The sequence below is a fragment of the Pongo pygmaeus genome, chromosome 5 (genome assembly GCF_028885625.2).
Source record: "Pongo pygmaeus isolate AG05252 chromosome 5, NHGRI_mPonPyg2-v2.0_pri, whole genome shotgun sequence".
NCBI classification, from domain to species: domain Eukaryota; kingdom Metazoa; phylum Chordata; class Mammalia; order Primates; family Hominidae; genus Pongo; species Pongo pygmaeus.
In genome coordinates, this window is record NC_072378.2 from 51,861,293 (window position 1) to 51,878,707 (window position 17,415).

The window sequence follows — 17,415 nt, forward strand, 5'->3', positions numbered from 1 at the left end:
AAACGACTGTATATGCATAGAAATTATCTTCATGATACCCAAGAAAAAGTAATAGCAGTTACTGCTCCTGGAGAACAGAATGAGGATGTCAAGGTCACATCCAGGGGTGACACTCACTTTTCATCTCCCCCTTTCTCAACAGTATTTCAATTTTATACACAAGCATGCATTATCTTATTAAAAGAGAAAATTTTAACAATGACAAGAAAAAAACCATAGAATTCATGAGTGTTATCTAAGTGGCAAAGAAAGATGCCTGCTAAATTTGAGTACATGTTAATAATACATTTTATGGATTACTTTTCTACTAAAATCACTAAAAAGATACTTAGGCCATTTCTACTCTGAACTTAAATGGCATAAAATATTTACAAAAGCCTTAACGCAAGCACATAAGCTAATTTCAAACAGATCTGGTTACTTACCCTCCAAACCTCACAAATAGTGAGAATTTTAGATGCAGATTTCTTGCTGAAAAGTCACACAAACCACTTCTTCAACCCACCCTCTGCCCCACAGTCAGTTCCCTAAAGCACAAACATATGATACTTACAATTGATTTGAATGATTAAGAGGGAACTTAAGTCACCCTTGTTAAAACTGCACTTCAACGTTGGGACAAACTGGAACATTTATCTTCCGTTCATCTTAGACTCCATTATCACCAAGTGAAAATTTGAATTGGTGACTTACAGAATGATCTGACAGAAAAAATTCACCTCCAGGATTGGATGGAAGCATGAAGAAAATAATGCCTCATTTATCTAAATGATTAAATGAATTTGCTAGAAATGATCAGTATACTTTTTTCAATTCATAAAATGTCTTACATAGGCCAGCCCACTGTTCCAACACATTATCTTCTGGCAGGCACCCTGTGAAGCTGTCCCACATTACTTTCTACTGCAATACCCAGGGACAAAGTGTCATAAAAGTAACAAGTGTCAAGTCTCCTTGTCTTTTATGTAGGTCTTTTAAAAATGAGGCACAGCGCCTTTTCCTTCACTTTGAAGAGCACAGCAACAGTATTTCCAAAATGAAATTGCTCTCCACAGGCCCTCCCAGCCCCAAATTAAAACGTTAAAGAGTACAACAAAATCACCATAATATTCTTTGAACTTAAAAAAAAACAACAACTATTTCAAGGCACATTTAATTTAATATCAAAGCGCAATACAAAAGGCCCAAATACAATGAAGGAACACATTCCTCCATTAACACCAATGACAATGCTCTTTTAAACATGTGCCTGTTGAATGGAATGGGGATTTCATAAAATTCACTAAAAAAAATAATGCAGTGAGTCTCATCACAGCTAATATCCTTATACAATCTAGTTGTGAAATTAATGTTTATAATGCTTCAAATAGTTTCAACCTGAAGTTTGATACCACACCTTCATGTCTGTACAGTCCTCAGTAAGATTATCTACAGTTTTTGCAACCATTCAAAGAACAAACCATTGAATAAAACCACATTGATTAAGGCTCAGGCAAGTAATACAAAGCCCCAAACTAAATGGTTAAATATATGTGCTACTTATACGGACATCTATTATTTGATTCTCTCATGACTATTAAAAGTTGGTTCTCAGCAAATAAACCCTTTAAAGGCAAAATTCACCTCATTTGAGTTCTGACCCAGAAGTTCAACAACAATCATGAAGTCCACAGTCTTATTGGCAAAACTGATACACAGTGTCTCTAAGTCACTATGCTCAAGGTTAAGAATGATGTATATTTCATTTTTACATTTTACTGGAATTTTACATGTTCACTTCATGATTTAAAATCTCTAGGTTTTCATTCCTTCAAACTGTCTGAAGACACAGTGTGCCACAGACTTAAGACTTCTGTTTCTCCCTCTATTTTCTTCAAACAGAAACATTTCTCAAGTGTCTACATGTTCTAGAAGGGGAATTTTTCGGAGGTGGCCACTTCTTCGGAATAGTCCGACGCCATCAGGCCTCTGAAGCAAGGGGAAGGGGAAAAGAAAAAAGCTGAAACACAAAGTTCATCTGGTAAGTTTTACATTAACCATTACAAGCTGGACAGTGTAAGAATGTGGCTTTTTTTTTTTTTTTTTTTTTTTTTTTTGGCTCAAAAGTCTGAGTCTTGGTGTGGAAACGAGTACTTGGCTGTCCCACCACAGCTTTCTCGTAGTGGGACTGTCAGGGAAGTCTTAACTGGGGAGTATGATTTGTTTACCTATCAGGTGTAAACTTCCAGGCACTCAGTTCATTTTAGGCTTGTTCCAGTTTGTCTTTAGTCTGTTCCAGTTCACCTTTCATTTTTAGGAAAAACAAGTTGATCGCTGGGTCTACCATTGTTGATCTCAGTTGGGCAACGCTCGGCTGCTGGACTTGCTTGAGGTACTGGATTTGAGTAGTACACTCTTGCATCTCTTGTTCCTTGGTTGCTAGTCGCATTACAAGGATGTTTTCCCTGTGTGCAGACTCCTGCTGTTGTTGCTTTAGTTTTTCTTCAGACTCTCTTAGGCCAGTTACATCATTAGAGTTTAAGATCTGTGTACTTGCCCTCCAAAGCTTGTACATATGCTTCATATTGTTTCCATCTTAGAATTAACTCATCTCTTGCCATAACTTTGAAGTCTGTTTCACTCAGTCGAACCTTCTTGGGAAGAGGTTCTTCGTTGGTCATCTTGAATCAGAAGAGTCGCCTTTCAGGCGTGGCCGCAGTCACTCGCCCGCCGCCGGGCCCGCCAGGAGAGGAAAGGTGAAGGGAGGGAGGCCGCCGGCCCAGCCCGATCGGGGCCTCGAGGTGCAATGGAGCAGCTGCTCCCCGGTAACACTCCCCGTCCTTTCCCGGGAGCCTGGCGCGAGCTCCGCGGGCGCCGGAGCTCAGCAAGCCCAGAATGGTCTCTTTTGCTAAGAGTTCACAATCTATTCCAACCATTCTCCCGATGCCAAATTTGGCACTCCAGACATCACTTATCCCTCACTCTCTGTTTTCTCTTTCTCCTTGGTTTTTACTAAATTTTAGAGGTTTTCTTGTGAACTAGAAGCAGGTTGTTTCTTCACATACTCTTGGCTTAAATTCAGGAATAAGTCCGCCATCTAGTTCCAGATGTCCCAGAGCTGAGCTCAATGATCTCTCATAAGAGCCATGAAGAACACCTGATCATGAATTCTCTTCCACAGGGCATTCTGCTAATGCCTCCCCACCTCTTTCTTCTTGCAGTTTCAGGCATCTTCATTTAAGTATTTTATTGTTATTGTTAATCAACCAAATGATGTTCATCTTTATCGGCAGGCAGTTGGTGACTGCATTTTTAGGTCACCGTGATTCTGCAAATGTGTATATTTTATCCAGATTAGATAATCGTGACTGTAAAACACAGGACAGTCCATGGATTAATTGATCATCACAGAGTGAGATCTCTTCTTTTTAACATACCAAGGCAACCAAAGTCTGATTATGTCATTTGCTATCACATATTAGATTGGCAATAGTTTATAATTAGTATCTCTACATTACTTACTGCTTAAGTAACTGGTAACAAAAACTGTGTTCTTTAACCTTATTCTGAATCAACAAGTCAGTGAGCTTTAGATAAGGATGGCTATAAATGTAGCTCTTTCCACATCCATAAGCATGGATAAAGACAGGATTATGTAGAACAGAGAAAAATAAAACCCCTGACCTCACACAACATTAAGATCTTTTTAGGAAAAAAAAAAAAGGAAAAAGTAGAGCAGATATCCTGTGGAACCTTCATGTCCTTCCATTCTTGGAGGTAAAAGGCTGAAGCCAATCTCAAACCACAGGAAACATTTTGACTTGGAGTTACACTGACTGAGTTTAAGTCAACAATTAGCGCCAGTCGTCTGTTGGCTCAGCAACCCATATGGAAATCAGTCATAATAAATTATTTTCTATGGTCTTTCTAATCTTACACAAAGTAATTCTTTATTGCCTTAATAGGTTTATTAAAAAAGGATTTTGATGGCTCTAAATAGCTATCAATTAACTTTCTATTTCCTGTTATAAAATGTGAACATTACAATAGTCTTGAGTCACCCATGAACCCAAGGGAAAAAATCACTTTCGTCATCTGACCTCCTTTACATGGGGCATAAATGTGGCCTTTATATATTGCTAATCATAACCACAATAGGACTAATCATGTTCTGATACCAAGTTAACTTGAGGAATTAGAAGAGTTCTTTCTAAGTCTTTAAAAATCTGAATGCAACCCAGAAGTTACCCAGAGGAAGTCTTTTTTGGAGGGCTTGGTTTTGGCAGAACCGAGTCTGAGGAAGGGGCTTTCTGTGATTGGTGGCACTCTGGTGTTGCTTCATATGTTGCTCTTAAAAAATATTGAAGTTTCTGTTGAATTATTTTTCCTAATGATGAAAAACAGCTGAAATTAATGAATGTTGTGAATTTAAATAACATCACACCATTAGTCATAAATATCCCAATAGTAAACAAGCATATTACCATTAACATTTGAAATGATCAACAGAGCTGCTCAAGCTACATTTTTTACTGGGCAAATTTATCAGTTCAAGGTTGGCTCATATTATTGTGCCCTGTCAATTCATATTATTTGGCTGCAAGATACACCAACATATTTTGTTTTGAAAAACTGCTAGTTTTTCTAAAGTGATCTATTTGGGAAGGAGGTGGCCAGAGGGAGGACTGAGGAAATATAGTTAACCTAATTACAATATTGTGTTATTTTTCCTTTTAGTAATTTGTACAGGATGTCTTGAAATGTCTTTCTGTAAAGAAAATGTAGGCTTTTCCTTTATCAGTCAAAGTAAATGAAAATGCTAATTGATTTTAAATGAAATTATTTAGGTTAACTTTAATTTTTTGATGTTTGAAGGCAAAGTATCCCTATTCACATATAAATGGTGCAAGTCTGACATATGTAAGACTATTTGGTCAGATCACCTAAGTTTTATGAAGAAGGCTGTGTGGTGGGAGCCCTCAAAGGAAAGGCAGGGACTAATGTTTCCCCCACGGCATGCTGCTCTGCCTTGCTGTATGGGAGTCCCAGCCTGCAATTCCTTTCCTCCATTTGATGCCTTAGGGAAGAGCATCCTATTTTCTGTCAGCATCTGCTCAGGAGTAACCTCCTTTATAAGACCTTCCCTAATTTTAATATTTTGAGGTTTTCTACCACTCAGCTTCCAGAGTCTCCGTAGCATCTCTAGTTGTGCTCATCTGATATTATGTACATATCTTTCCCCTATCCCCTTCTTCTGACTAAAAAATAAGGAAATATAATAAAAGTCTATGGCCCCCTTAGGGCAGAGATTATATCTTATTCCTGTTTCCCTCTTTATATCCCATGGATTTAGTACTGGCAGCTATAGATACTTCACAATGAAAAGGCTGTTCCTAAATGGAAGTCATTTTGTAGAAGTGTGATCTTCTTTCAAACATGGTTACTGTGCTGGGAAATACTGAAATTTCTTACCATTTAAACCAATTACTTGTATGATTCTCTTATCTGTCACGGTTAACCTTGGTTCATAATGTTGAAAGGTTTAAATGCCCTATGAAAGGTGATATGGTTTGGCTGTGTCCCCACGAAAATCTCATCTTGAATTGTAGTTCTCATAATCCCCACGTCATGGGGGGGATCCAGTTGGAGGTAATTGAATCATGGGGGTGGTTACCTCCATGCTGTTCTCGTGATAGTGAGTGAGTTCTCAAGAGATCTGATGGTTTTATAAGCGGCTTTTCCCCTTTTGCACTTCTCCATTCTGTCACCATGTGAAGAAGGACGTTTGCGTCCCCTTCCACCATGATTATAAGTTTCCTGAGGCCTCTAAAATCATGCTGAACTGCGAGTCAATTAAACCTCTTTCCTTTATAAATTACTCAGTCTCGGGTATGTCTTTATTAGCAGCATGAGAACAGAATAATATGAAAGGGATGAGGCATAAAAGTATAAGAATCATCCCTCCCTAAAGTTGAGGGAGTAGAATTTTTCCAAATAGATAATACTTCTTAGTTTGTTGATCATTGATGTACATAAACTGTGCATGCTTATTTAAAATAAGGGATGATGTAGATAGGTTGTTTTTTAACGTTAATGTGTTGTAGATTGGCTGAAATACTTATTAAAAATGCAGATTCTCATTCATCAGGGCTTAGTGGGGCTCAGCCATGTGCATGTTAAACAAGGATTCCATGTAAGTCTGATACTGGTGCCAGCCAACTGTACTTTGAAGACACACTACTGTGGATGAGAAGCTTATGTGCTTAGGAACTAGTTTTCACATATGTTATTATGTACTTCTGTATGACTTTTTTTTTTCTCTCATCCACTTAGAATACAACATCACCAGGACAAAGACCTGATCTTTTACTTTCTTCTCAACTCCATTGCACTGAATTCAGCACTCTGCCCTTATGGTACCCTCGGGGCAGGCATGGATGGAAGATCCTTTCAGTTCTTAGTTTATATGAGGCTGGGAGAAAGGGTGAAATCTGAGGTGGGTAACAGAACACAGAGGGCTTCACTTTTCTCAGGTGTCATGTAAATATTTCTGGTTTTTAGTACCTGCACATACTAACAGGGCAGAGGAAAGACAGTACTTGTGAGTCAACACACATTTATGCCCATCTTCATAAAATGCCACTGCCTCAGACAGCATCAGGGCTGTTGATCCAATATCAATCTACTGGCACCCATCTATCACTGCCATGCTTAAAGGCTGTCATTCCTGGAGTCAGGCCTTACCTGACTCCAGGGATGAGCCTGAACTCTGATCCTCACTGATAGGCTCCTTGTGAGAGGCTCCTGCCTTTCTTTCCAGCCTCAACTATTTTACCTGCCCTAGATGCACTGCTGTCCAGCCATATGTGACTTCTTGGAGGTTCCCTAATATTGTAATGAGCTCTTTTGCAGTGTCCATGTACATGCCACCTCCTACCTCGAAGGACTTTGTAACTTTGAGTTCCCTGTTAATGCCTACTCAGTCTTTAATGCTCAATTCCATTATCACCTCCAATGGGAAGCCTAAAGTGACAAAGCCAACTGTTCTGATGTGTTTAATTTCTCTCTTTTCAAATGCTCATCAGGCTATCATAAAAAGCTAACACTAACTAACCTCAAATATATTAGCTCATTTAATTGTTTTAACAATCCTATGAGGCATTTTTCCATTTTACAGATGAGTGAACTGATGCATTTAGAGGTGAGGTAACTTGCCCAAGTCTACACACAAGTAGTAACTAAAAGAGTTAGGATTCCAACTGATGTAGCCTCTCTCTTGCCCCAAGTTCTAAACATTTACACCACAACTAAATAGTCTTTTACTTGTGTGCCTTCTCTACTAGGTGAAGTATTCTTTAAATACAGGAGCCATGTCTTCTGTTTCCCAGGATTCCAATTTCCTAGAAAACTGCCTAGTCCACAGTAGATATTCAATTATGTGTGACTCGATAAGTCCTTTAACAAAATCACGTGACTTTCATCTTGGCCAGAATTGCAAGGGCAGTGGAAGCCACACACAAAAAAAGGCCTACTCGAATTATCCAACCGGAGCCCATTAAGACCACCTAGTTACAGCCTATGAGGACTTTGGAGAGACTTTCCATTTCTACATTGAAGCAAGAAATTAGTAAAATGCAATAAAACACAACAGTAACTTACTTGAAGTTGGCTTCTATAGCAGAGATGTCAGCTAGGAATGACTTGTTCTTTTGGACTCATAACTATTTCTGGATTTCTTTGTGACAAGGGACATTAGTTTCACCTCGTGTGATGTGAGGTAGTGATGGGCCTAATGATCAAAGTGCCAAAGATGCTTTGTGCTCAGAGGCCTCTGACTATCATTCCTTCCCGTCAATGTTCCCAGATAGCACAGCCCAGTGCAATTTCAGAACAATTCGGTCTTCCGAGCTTTTAGCTTTGACCTTTTAGCACATGCCTGAACTTGAAGATGGCTGTTAGTTGTTCCAAGTAACTAAGCAACTTCATTCCTAACCAAGCACATACTCCATGCTTTTGGGTCAGATAGACCTGAGTTTAAATTACAGTTTTACCATTTACCATGTTTGAGTTTAGACAATATGTAGGGGTTCTTTAAGCCTTAGTTTTCGTGTCTCTAAAATAGAATAAACAAAAATATTCACCTTATAGGGTCACTATGAGGATTAAATGACACAATTTGTATCAAGCATTTCTGTGCAAGGTCACATGTCTTATAAGGCTGGGTCCAGGAAGCAAGTTCAGTTCTTTCGATCCCAGAGCCTGAACTCACAGGCCTTAGTCCCAGAACACATGTTCAACTTGCTTACATGGATAAATGTAGGCTATCCTCATTGCTTTTCATGGTAAACCACTTTTTTATCCTGCTCCAACGGACTCCGCCTTCTGGCACCACCACACCACAGCAATGTCTCTCTAGGTGGTGAATGATGATAGTTGACTATGCTGACAGTTCATATGTCATCAGCTATTCTATTAATTTGCAGTGTTTAAACTGTTTGAGTTTCTGTCTTGTTTGCCTGATGTGCTGAGTGGTTTGGGTTGGCAAGATGACAATTCTCCACAAATTCATTTAGATTTAGCTCTCAAGCTGATGGTGCATTCTTTCATCACTTGGGGCTTTCACTTGGGGTGACTTTCATTCAGTTAGCCAAAAGAAAAGAGCATGGAAAAGTGTCAGGGTGAGGGTTCTATGCACATGACACCATAGTGGCACATAGCACTTCTACTCATGTTCCATTGTTAGAACATATACAGTGTGAACATATAATTGTGAGGCCAGGTAGGGGAGGAGAATGTTGACTTTCTTGAACACCTAAAACTCTTTGCAATATTTATATGAAAAAATAAAAATTATTATTAACTTTAATTTTTCTAATATCAGTTCTCAGTGTACCTTTACAGCCCCTTTGGAACTACCTCTGTACTTTCCCACCATGTTGTTTTTATCAGACTGTTTATTCTATTTTAAATGATTCAAATCACTTTCTTTCATCTAAAACCCTTTAAAGGAAAACCACAGTGCCAACTCTTTCACTGTTTTCTTTCATGCTTTCTCTCAGAAGGTGGAGGACAAAGGTGAACAGCTAACTTTTTCTACCTTAGGTCACCTAAGATCAAATTATAGCAAGTTAGGGTAGGAAGAGGCCCTAATAATGCTTAGCTCAAAGTTTTGTTTGTTTGTTTGTTTTATGTTTTTGTTGTTGTTGTTGTCACTTTGCATGGAAGAAGAAGGTAAGACCCAGAGAGATAAAGGAGTTGCCCAGGGCTGAACCACAACTGGAGACCAAGTCCATTGGATTCCATTTTTAGTCTCTTCCTGACACCTCATGTTGTCCCCTCTTGCTGTAGGGCCAGCCCTATATGGGCAATTTTACTCATTAATGTTTCCAGAATTTCTCTAATTGACCTAAAGTGTGTATTAAAGCAATAAACTTTTGGAGTTTGTAAAAGATACTGCCAGTAAAATCTTCCTTGTGTAAACTGACTGATTAAAATATATTTTTTTCCTATTTCTGCTTCATAATTCCATACATTTTGAAAATCACTTAGTTTTTCCTGGTGATTTCTCAATTTCAGTGAGAATGAATATATATATATATATATATATATATATATATATATATAATCTTAATTCTTGGCAATTGCGTTTAGTGATAATTGTTTTTGTGCATTAGTCATAATCACTTTTTAAGCAGCAAAGCCTATTACTGTTACAGAGTGAGTTTCAGATGCCCTGCAGATTTGAGTAATTTGGGGTAATGCAGCTGTGTGTGGTAAAAAGATTTTACAATGCCTATAAAATGTTGCCTCATGACATGTTCAGCAGTGAATCTGTGGCACCATATAGCAATTTCAGTGCTTTTCATTAAATACCAGATACCATTTACATTGTGCAGTTTTTAAACAAGAGCCATCCTCTGAGATTAGGAGAATCTGCAAGTTGCAAGGCATTTGGGAGTCCTGAATACATGGAAGGGTCTTACAGATATTTTTCTAGAAACAAACGCAAAAACAACACACAAAACCAAAAACATTCCACATGAGAGAATTGTATTTTGTCTACATTGTCCTCAGCTGCATTGAAGGGTATTAGCACTTCTTTTTCCTTTTCTCATCTCCCCAAAGACGATCAGAAGATCTGACTTGCAGCAAGTAGTTTGCCTGAAAATACAGTTTCCCATGAAAACAGAACAAGAAGAGAATGGGCAAACCACAGTGGATTGTATATTATTTCCTTTAAGTGTTTGGAATCACCTATCTTGGCTTCAACTACCTTTGTCGTTACTGGAAGTTAACAGATATAATTATTAAGTCAATTATTTATTCATTCAAATAATTTACACATATTTATTTAGTCACAATATGTGCCAGGCAAATGGTACAAGCCCAGGATAGACAATGACTATAAAAAATAAGATCAATTTTTAAAAAATTTTTTCTGTCCTCAGAAAAGATCAAAGAGTGGTAGCTATAAATCAGAAGCTCTGGCTTCTAACCTAAAGTCAAGACTCAACTGACCATTTTTACTTGGATGTTCTAACATTGACTTAAACTCAGTCCATTCAAATCAAAGTTCATTATTTTTGCTGAAACCATCTTTTATCTTTGACTAAAGAAAATTATTATATTCTATAACAGCAAAGCACCATATATGTGTTTGCTTTTTATTAGTGTTATTAATACTAGCACTAGTACATTAATATTTAATACTAGCATGTTAATAATTATCTAAGACGCACAGAAAATAATATTTTTGTTTTTTTAAAGTATTTTCCTCCTTTCCTTTCTTTTTAATGATTTATTCATTTCAATAGGTTTTTGGAGGAACAGGTGGTGTTTGATTATATGAGTAAGTTCTTTAGTGGTGATTTCTGAGATTTTGGTGCACCCATCACCCAAGCAGTGTACACTGTACCCAATGTGTAGTCTTTTATCTCTCATCCCCCTTCCACCCTTTACCCTGAGTCCCCAAAGTTCATTGTATCATTCTTATGCCTTCACATCCTCATTGTTTAGCTCCCACTTATGGGGGAGAACATACGATGTTTGGTTTTCCATTCGTGAGTTACTTCACTTAGAATAGTGGTTTCCAATTCCATCCAGGATGCTGCAAATGCCATTATTTTGTTCCTTTTTATGGCTGAGTAGTATTCCATAGTGTGTATATACATTTTCTCTATCCACTTGGTTGATGGACATTTGGGCTGATTCCATATTTTTGCAATTGCGAATTGTGCTGCTATAAACATGCGTGTACAAGTATCTTTTTTGTATAGTGACTTATTTTCCTCTGGGAAGAAACCCAGGAGTGGGATTGCTAGATCAAATGGTAGATCTACTTTTAGTCCTTTAAGGTATCTCCACACTGTTTTCCACAGTGGTTGTACTAGTTTACATTCCCAACAACAGTGTAGAAGTGTCAAAAAAATAACAGATGTTGACGTGGATATGGTGAAAAGAAGACAAGATTTTGAATTCATCAGTTTTCCAATTCCCAAGTTCTGTCAAATAGTGCGGCTTAAGCACATCCTTTCTGGTAGAGTGTATTCACCTCTCGATGTCTACTGCCTCCAGTCTGCCTCCTTTACTAATCCATTCATTATTCTTTACCATGTAGTCTTTTTCCAAGCTTTGTGATATCATCATAACTAGGTCACAGACTCTTAGATTTCAGTTCATGCATCTTCAGCCTCTTCTCTTAGCTGTGATGAAGACTAATGTAAGTTAGGAACTGAAAAATGAGTTCAAGTTCAGGCCCTGATTCTAACCAACTGTGTAACCCAGTGAAAGTGGAACAGCTTTTGAACCTCAGAATACTCTTCTGTAAAATAAGGAGAATAATTCACAACTCAAGAAGTTGTACTGAGAATTAAAAAGAAAAGAGTATATTTAAAAGTCATTTATGAATGTAGACCTCACACAAATGTAAAGCTTAGTATTATGCCCCATAGTTTCTAGCTCAGCACAATAAACATTAGTAGATTAATTGATTGGTTGATTTTAAGGGAATCTCCCAAATATACTAAGGCCCTGGAAGCTTACAAGCAAATATTTGCTTTTATATTGAAGGATAAACCTTTGAAACTGGTCTTATGGCTCTCTGACCAATTTATTCTCTGAACAGAAATAATGGCGTACGTTCTTTCTTAATCCTGATGCAGATACCTCTGTGTGTTTTCTAGAGTTTTGCATTGTATGTCATACTTATAATACTGGGATTTTGTCTTGAAGCTCAGTTAGGTTTCAGCATATTTTAGAAAGGGAATTGAACTTTATTACTTTTTTGATCGATTTAACTAAAATTTATTGAAGATACATGTAGGATATGCACATATATATTATCTGTGCCATGTAGCGATAAATTCTAGAAATACACAGACAATTTGAATGTATAAATTCTATCCTCCAGGAGCATCCAGTCTGGTAAGGGAGTTATATATGACCTCCTTGGACTCCAGAGACCTGCTCATATTATTTGCTGCGTTTCCATGTGCATATCACTTTACCTCTCTGAATCTAAATTTCCTTAATTATTAAATGTGATTACTTCATGGAACTATATTGAAAATTAAGTATGCTAGTATATATCTGACAGACACACAGAGAGATAATAAATGCTCAATTATTTTCCTTCCTTCATAATTTCATGTAAGTTAGGCCTTAACTAAACAAATAGGTGAATATTCCAGTTTGGAGAAAGAGTCTGACCAGCAGTCACAGACACCATCCTAACCAAGAAAGTTTTACGCTCTGTTCATCAGGCCCCCAGTAATATTAATATAATGCTTAGTAGTTTATTGACCGAATAGCATGTGGCAGGAGCTTTATATGCATTATCTTAAGTCTTTATGACAACTCCAACATGTAGAAAGTATCCGTATTTTCTCAGGTGACAAATTAGGATTGAGGCATAGGTATGAAGGGAGGGGGCTGTGGAAACAGACTGCTTTAACGGAATCCCAGAGCGACCTCTACTTGCTATGGGACTGACCTTGGGTAAGTTTTGAATTTTCAAAACTTGAACATAGCCACTTCAGTAGAATGACAGAACCTTACCTAAAAGGGATGCTGAGATTAATATGGCAGATGGGAGGCAAGACTGTCTGGCAGCTTCTACTCAGTCAGATAGAGTAGCATGTGGAGACTCACACCTTGAACTTTTGCTCCAAGAACTACCACAGAAACATACCAGGAAAGCCGAAAGAATCCACAGAAACTTTGAAGGAACTGGATCACCACTGCAGGCTCCCTGAGATGCCAAAAACTGTGAGTCTGCTTGGTTTCTCAATGGGGAGGCTCGTGGTCTGGGGCAAGTTCTCAGCCCTGGTCACCAGCTGCCTGGAAATATACTTGATGTTGTTAGGGGCGCACAGTGGTAGTGAGACTGGCCTTTAGGACTGTGAGCTGTGTGGGAGCAGAGTGAGGCCCATGACTGCCGGCTTTTGCTGGAGACCTGTATGATACAGCAGAGGCAGCCATAATACCCCTAGGAATATAACTCCATTGGACTGGGAACCACACTTCTATGCCCCATAGCAGCCACAGCAAGCCCTGCCCAAAAAGAGGCTGAGCTCAGACACGGCTATCCCTGCCCCCACCTGGTGGTCTCTCTCTACCCACCCTGGTAGTCAAAGACAAAGGTCTTAATCTTTTGGGAACTCCATGGCCCTGCCCACCACCTGAGAAACCTCAATACTTAACCAGGTGTCCCTAGAGTGACAAAGATTATGCGCCACTTAAAAGACACAGAAAGGCAAAATGAATAAAAAATTCACCAACCAAGTTTCTGCTGTCTTCAAGAGACTTACCTAACACATAAGAATTCATATAAACTTAAAGTAAAAGGGTGGAAAGAGATATTCCATGCAAATAGACACCAAAAGCAAGCAGGATTAACTATTCTTATATCAGACAAAACAAACTTTAAAGCAACAGCAGTTAAGAAAGACAGAGAGGGACATTATATCATAATAAAAAAGACCAGTCCAGCAGGAAAATATAATATCACAATTCTAAATATATACGCACCCAACACTGGAGCTCTTAAATTTATAAAAAAATTACTACTAGACCTAGGAAATGAGACAGATGGCAACACAATAATAGTGGGGGACTTTAATACTCCACTGACAGTACTAGACAGGTCATCAAGACACAAAGTTAACAAAGAAACAATGGACTTAAACTGTAGCCTACAACAAATGGACTTAATAGATATTTACAGAATATTCTACCCAACAACTGCAGAATATACATTCTATTATCAGCACATAGAACATTCTCCAAGATAGACCATATAATAGGCCTCAAAACAGATCTCAGTAAATTTAAGAAAATCAAAATTATATCAAATACTCTCTCAGAACACAGTAAAATAGAATTATAAATCAACTCCAGAAGGAACCTTCAAAATCATGCAAATACATAGAAATTAAATAACTTGCTCCTGAATGGTTGTTGGGTCAACAATGAAATCAAGATAGAAATTTAAACATTCTTTAAACGAAATGATAATAGTGACACAACCTATCAAAACCTCTGGGATACAGCAAAAGCAGTGCTAAGAGGAAAGTTCATAGACTTAAGTGCCTTCATCAAAAAGTCTGAAAGAGCACAAATGAACAATCTAAGGTCACACCTCACAGAACTGGAGAAACAAGAACAAACCAAACTTAAACCCAGCAGAAGAAACAAATGACAAAGATCAGAGAACTAAATGAAATTGAAACAAAAAAATACAAAAGATAAATGAAACAAAAAGGTGGTTCTTTGTAAAGATAAATAAAATTGATAGAACATTAGCAAGATTAACCAAGAAAAGAAGAGAAAAGATGCAAATAAGCTCAATTAGAAATGAAACAGGAGATATTATATGAACACCTTTATGTGTAGAAGCTAAAAAACCTAGAGGAGATGAATAAATTCCTGGAAATATACAACCCTCCTAAATTAAACCAGGAAGATATAGAAACTCGGAACAGACCAATAACAAACAACGAGATTGAAATGGTAATTTAAAAATTGCCAATAACAACAAAAAAGTCCAGGACCAGAAAGATTCACAGCTGAATTCTATCAGACATTCAATGAATTGGTACTAATCCTATTGACACTATTTCAAAAGAAAGAAAAAGGGGGAATCCTCCCTACATTATTCTTTGACGCCATTATCACTCTAATACCAAAACTAGGGAAGGACATAACAAAAAGAGAAAACTACAGACTAATCTCCCTGATGAACATAGATGCAAAAATCTTGAACAAAATACTAGGGAATTGAATCCAACAGCATATCAAGAAGATAATCCACCGTGATCAAGTGGGTGTCATACCAAGGATGTGGGGATGGTTTAAGACACATTTACATTAACAGATATTTACAGAACATTCTACCCAACAACTGCAGGATATACATTCTCTTCATCAGCGCATGGAACATTCTCCAAGATAGACCATATGATAGGCCACAAAACAAATATCAGTAAATTAAGAAAATCAGAATTATATCAAATACTCTCTCGGACCACAGTAAAATAGAATTAGAAATCAACTCCAAAACGAAGTCAACTTATAAGTCAATAAATGCGATACACCACATAAACAGAATTAAAATCAAAAATCATATGATCATCTCAATAGATGCAGAAAAAGCATTTGACGAAATCCAGCATCGCTTTGTGATTAAAACCCTAGGCAAAATCAGCACACAAGGGACATACCTTAAGGTAATAACAGCTATCTATGACATACACACAGCCAACATTATTAAACAGACAAGGATGCACATGTTCACTACTTCTATTCATCATAGTACTGGGAGTTCTAGTCAGAGCAATCAGACAAGGGGAAGAAAGAAATAAAGGACATCCAAACCAGTAAAGATAAAATCAAACTGTCGCTTTTTGCTGATGCTATGATCGTACACCTAGAAAAACCCAAAGACTCACCCAAAAAAGCTCCTAGAACTGATAAATGAATTCAGCAACGTTTTGGGATACAAAATTAATGTACACAAATCCGTAGCTCTGGTATACTCCAACAGTGACCAAGCTGAGAATCAATTCAAGAACTCAACCCCTTTCACAATAGCTGAAAAAAAAAAAAAAACACTTAGGAATACACCTAATCAAGGATGTGAAAGACCTCTACAAGGAAAACTGTAAAACACTGTTGAGATAAATTATAGACAACAAAATAGAAACATATCTCATGCTTATGGATAGGTAGGATCAATATTGTGAAAATGACCATGCTGCTAAAAGCAATCTACAAATTCTGTGCAATTCTTACCAAACTACCACTATCATTCTTCCCAGACTAAGAAAAAACAATCCTAAAATTCATATGGACTAAAAAAGAGCCCTCATAGTCAAAGCAAGTCTAAGCAAAAAGAACAAATCTGGAGGCATCACATGACCTGACTTCAAACTAAACTATAAGGCCATAGTTACCAAAACAGAATGGTACTGGCATAACAAAAGGCACATAGACCAATGGAAAAGAATAGAGAACCCAGAAATAAAGCCAAATACTTACAGTCAACTGATCTTTGAGAAAGCAAACAAAAACATCAGGTGAGGAAAGGACACCTTATTTAACAAAAGATGCTGGGATAATTGGCAAGCCACATGTGGAAGAATGAAATTGGATCCTCATCTCTCACCTTATTAAAAAATCAACTCAAGATGGTTCAAGGACTTAAATCTAAGACCCGAAACCATAAAGATCTAGAAGATAACAGCGGAAAAACCCTTGTAGATGTTGACTTAGGCAAAGACTTTATGACCAAGAACCCAAAAGCAAATGCAGCAAAACAAAGATAAATAGATGAGACCTAATTAAACTAAAAAGCTTCTGCACAGCAAAAAAACAAGCAGGAGAGTAAACAGACAACCCAGAGTGTGGGAGAAAATCTTCACAATCTATATGTCTGACAAAGGACTAATATCCAGAATCTACAAGGAACTCAAACAAATCAGGAAGAAAAAAACAAACAATCCTCTCAAAAAGTGGGCTAAAGACATGAATAGACAATTCTCAAAACAAGATATACAAATGGCCAAAGACATATGGAAAAATGCTAAACATCACTAATTATCAGGGACATATAAATCAAAACCACAATGCAACACCACCTCACTCCTGCAAGAATGGCCATAATCAAAATATCAAAAAATAATAGATATAATCAAAATATCAAAAAATAATAGCATGGATGTGGTGAAAAGGGAACACTTTTTCACTGCTGATGGGAATGTAAACTAGTACAACCACTATGGAAAACAGTGTGAAGATTCCTTAAAGAACTAAAAGTAGACCTACAGTTTGGCCCAGAAATAACACTACTAGGCATCTACCCAGAGGGAAAGAAGGTGCTATATAAAAAAGATACTTGCACGCACCTTTAGAGCAGTACAATTTGCAATTGCAAAAATA

At 37.5% G+C, this 17,415-nt stretch overlaps 1 pseudogene; it reads right to left on the reverse strand.

Annotated features, from left to right (window-relative positions):
• Nucleotides 1-1,176: 1,176 nt before the first annotated feature.
• Nucleotides 1,177-2,805, reverse strand: LOC129039363 (pre-mRNA-splicing regulator WTAP-like; annotated as a pseudogene).
• Between the last annotated feature and the right edge of the window lie 14,610 nt (nt 2,806-17,415).